The sequence below is a fragment of the Piliocolobus tephrosceles genome, chromosome 4 (assembly GCF_002776525.5).
Source record: "Piliocolobus tephrosceles isolate RC106 chromosome 4, ASM277652v3, whole genome shotgun sequence".
Lineage (NCBI taxonomy): Eukaryota > Metazoa > Chordata > Mammalia > Primates > Cercopithecidae > Piliocolobus > Piliocolobus tephrosceles.
In genome coordinates, this window is record NC_045437.1 from 95243045 (window position 1) to 95247837 (window position 4793).

General features: G+C 40.8%; 1 pseudogene; it reads left to right on the forward strand.

Moving 5' to 3' along the window:
* The first annotated feature begins 3401 nt into the window (after positions 1-3401).
* On the forward strand, positions 3402-4510 carry LOC111542703 (annotated as a pseudogene).
* Positions 4511-4793: the final 283 nt, after the last annotated feature.

The window sequence follows — 4793 nt, forward strand, 5'->3', positions numbered from 1 at the left end:
TGTGACATAAACTTACAGTGAATGAAAATATATAAAATGTACAATCAAATGAAAATGCTATAGCTTCACAGAATATTATTGTTGATATACATATCTTTTCCATCCTGCATTCCAATCAGCTGGAATTATTTTTAAGGAAATAATTTATTTCAGTGAATGGGTCTCTTACAAGTTTAAATCTCAGGGTTGGGTTGAAGATATTAGTTCCTGGGCATCAGTTTTTTAAATTAACGCATAGCCTAGCAATGAGACCAGGTTAACACTAATACCACTCATCTTCCATTAATGGTTTCCCTATCCACAGCATTACCAAGATCCACCTTTGAGTGAAAAGATATTATTTCCCAATCTCCTTCCGGCCTTCTTTGTCTAAAGCAAGCCACAAGTTACTTTATACTTTTTTTTTTTTTTTTTGAGACAGAGTCTGGCTCTGTCACCCAGGCTGGAGTGCAGTGGCAAGATCTCAGCTCAATGCAAGCTCCGCCTCCTGGGTTTATGCCATTCTCCTCTTCAACCTCCCGAGTGGCTGGAATTACAGATGCCCCCAACCACGCTCAGCTAATTTTTTTGTATTTTTAGTAGAGACGGGTTTTCACAGTGTTAGCCAAGATGGTCTGGATCTCCTGACCTCATGATCTGCCTGCCTGGGCCTTCCAAAGTACTGGGATTACAGGCGTGAGTCGCTGTGTGCAACTGTTGATTTATACTTTTAAAGATGTTTCTTAAAGTTCCAAAGGCAAAAAAAAAACCAAAAGTAGAAAATAAAAATAAGTAATAAGTAAAGTAAGTGTTATAACCAGTCTTTAAAATCCTAGTGATAATGGTCCCTGTATTCCACATGAATGAGAATGAAGCATGGTGGACTCTTGAAGTTTTTTTACCATCTTCTTGACCATTTACTTACTTCCTTTATAGATGTTGCTGCTCAGATGTTAACCCAATCAAGACTGAAAATGGCTCCAGTTCAAGGCACTGACTCAACTCAAAGAGTTCTAGTCTTTCCCCTTAGTCTTGCTTTTTTGTTTCAGTCCAAGGAAACCTCCTCTGGCCTGGGCTGTGCTGCATGTTTATTACACAAGCTCTTTGCCACCCTTAGCTCCTGCTTTATTTCTTGAGTTATTGAGGGAAAAGACAATAGTTCCTCAAGAGTCAACTAGCCAACTAAGTTTTCTACCTTGATTTTGAAGTTCCCTCCTCTGTCCTTTCTGACAATCAGTGGGATCCTGGAAATCCTAGCTCTTCCCCTGGTCCAGTGTATTCCACCCCCATTCAGTTTACTTGAGTCACTAGCCAGTTATTAAGATAGCATATTTGCTTATTTAACATTTGTTTATTTAGCAAATACAGTGCTTATTGAGCTGTTTGTGTGCCAGGTACTATGCTAGGCATAGAGCACACTATAGTGAATAAAAAGATATCGTGCCTGTTGTGGTGGAGCCTAATATGAAAAAAATAATTTTAATAATATTACAAAATTAGTATAATGAAAGATAAAAAATTCCTGTGAGAGAGATTATAAGGGATCTACTTTAAATTGAATGATTGGGGAAGCCTACCTGAAAAGATAAGGTTCTAAGTGAAATATTAAGGATGAGAGTGGGGAGTGAAAGCATTAGCAACAGTGATGATCTGAGATAGCCCTAAACTATATCAGGTTAGCCTCATATAGATGCTCAGGATATGCAGTAGCACTAGTTGCTGGGGTCTACACTGAGATCTTGACATAGCTTATTCTGTATAGAAGTCCTATTATCTTGTATTGGGTGCTAACCTCTACCCTAAGTTAGAGTCTGGGTCTATCTCCTATATAGACTTTTTGCCTGATGCCTTGATCCACGATATCAGGCTTCCATAGACTTTTCAAACTACCGGTCTGTTACTCTACTTCTCTCTAATCCCAAGTTCACGCCTCCAGTACACCTTCTACTAAGCTTTGTTTCTAAACGGTGAAGAACTTCTAGGCTTCGGTGCATTTTCAGAGAAGAAGTTTTCAAGCCCTTCTTGCTCAGATGACAGTTCTGCCGACTCCTCCAGGTCCTTTCAGAAGGCCATCTACACTTTCAGCCAAATATCAGAAATCTCTCGGCAATAACTTATCACCACAGAATGATAGGAGAAAAAGTATTATTTTACTAAGTATAAGCAATACCTTAAAAAGTAAAATATTTGTTGGAGAAAATTGTATATTATCTTTTAAAAAGTTAGTTTTCATTACTCCTTTAGAGAAAGTCTCTTAATGCCATGTGCTTGTAACATACTAAGAGAGTTTAAAGGATAGCAGCCACATTTCAGAAACAGTAATCTAAGGACTCAGTTTTAAATATATGCAGACATAATTATCTTCCTTTAAAATATAAAAGTCATAATAAAATTTCAAGTGTCAAAAAGAGAATTTCGGATTGATAGATAAGCTTAGAAAAAAACTAGAATGAGTACTTAGTATAATTAGAGTTGTTGGTCCAATTCAAAAATACAAAAGAGTAAAAGATTTAAACAATAAATAGGCACAATGAGGTACTTTTCTAATTCTTGCTTGTTTGTGAAAACTTTAAAGACTATTTCAAATATATAGAATAGAAAATTTGAAATTAAAACAGTAACTAATAAAAGCATACTTATACATTTGTTCTAGAAGTAGAAGTGAATCTCATCTCTGGAACTACTGGTAGATTGCTTAAAAATCCTGTTAATGATGATGTCAATAAAGCTGCCATATTTGCAATTAGAAATGACACTTCTCAGCACAAAACTATACATTTTCACATTCATGTTTACGAGTATTAATTGTGCTATTTCCTTATGCCCCATACCATGATGAATATATTCGTGCTGTCAAAACACAGAGTAAAACCCCAACGAACTTATTGATTAATTAGCTTTTCCAGATTATCTGGAAATATAAATTTTGTTTCCAAAAGAGAATTAGATTTAGTATGTTTGTTAAATCTCTTAAATTAGAGAAATATGATTTATAAAACATCTGCCATTGTATACATTTTTTAATTCTATTCTTGAAATGTTTATTTCCTGCAAAATTGAGCTAAGAATAGGTATTTACATAGAATATTCGTTTTTTGTTTTAAAAAAGGTTCTATCTCAACAAGACCATAAAGTTATTTTAAGTGGATTAACAATGGAAAAGTAACACATTAGGAATGGGACAGGCATAACATTCTGATTGGTAGAGAAGAAAGATGATATTCTTGTCAAAACTGTAATCAGAAAATTTTCTAGACATGCTCAGCTAAGTGTATTAGTCCATTTTGATGCTGCTGATAAAGACATACCTGAGACTGGGAAGAAAAATAGGTTTAATGGACCGCCGAGACCACGTCCACCTGCGAGCACAGAGCCACCTCCTTGCTGCTCTGCCGGGCATCCACACCCACGGCTAACTCACCATGGATGATGATATTGCCCCGCTCCTCATCAACAACGGCTCTGGCATGCGCAAGGCTGGCTTTGCAGGCAAGGATGCTCCCGGGCCATCTTCCCCTCTATCATGGGGCATCCGCAGACCCCAAGGCATGATATGATGGTGGGCATGGGTCAGAAGGACTCCTGTGTGGGCCATGAGGCCCAGAGCAAGAGAGGCATCCAGACCCTGAAGTACTCGGTGCAGCACAGCATCAACTGGGATGACATGGAGAAGATCTGGCACCACACCTTCTACAACAAGCTGCCTGTGGCTCCCGAGGACCACCCCATGCTGCTGACCTAGGCCCCACTGAACCCCAAGGCCAATCATGAGAAGATGACCCAGATCTTGTTCGAGACCTTCGGCAACACCCCAGCCATATACGTGGCCATCCAGCCTGTGGTGCTGTCCCTGTATGCCTCTGACCTTACCACTGGCATTGTGATGGACTCTGGTGATGGGATCACCCACACTGCCCATCTACGAGTGGTATGCCCTCCCCCACGCCATCCTGCATCTGGACCTGGCTGGCCTGGACCTGACTGACTACCTCATGAAGATCCTCACCCAGCGGGGGCTACAGCTTCACCACCACGGCCGAGGAGGAAATCATGCATGACATCAAGGAGAAGTTGTACTACATCACCCTGGACTTCGAGCAGGAGATGGCCACAGTGGCCTCCAGCTCCTCCCTGGAAAAGCGCTACGAGCTGCCTGACCTTCCAATGGCCAGGTCATCACCATCAGCAACGAAGGGTTCCATACCCCCCAGGTGCTCTTCCACCCTTCCTTCCTGGGCATGGAATCCTGTGGCATCCTACTGTCAACTCCATCATGAAGTGTGACAGGGACATCCGCAAAGACATGCATGCCAACACAGGGCTATCTGGTGGCACCACCACGTACCCTGGTGTGGCAGGATGGGGTACAGAAGGAGATCATCGCCCTGGCGTCATTGCTCCTCTGGAGAGTTAGTACTCCATGTTGATCAGCGACTCCATCCTGGCCTCACTTTCCAGCTTCCAGCAGATGTGGATCAGCAAGGAATGCGACAAGCCCAACCCCTTCCACATCCACTGCAAATGCTCCTAGGTCAATTATAACTTAGTTGCATTACACCCTTTCTTGAAAAAACATAAATTGCGCAGAAAACAAGATGAGATTGGCATGGCTTTATTTGTTTTTGTTTGTTTGTTTGTTTTCTTTTGTTTTGTTTTTGGCTTGACTTAGGACTTAAGAACTGGAACAGTGAAGGTGACAGTAGTCAGCTGGAGGAAACATCCCCCAAAGTTCTGCAATGTGGCTGAGGACTTTGATTGTACATTGTACTTTTTTGATAGTCATCCCAAATATCGTGAGATGCATTGTTACAGGA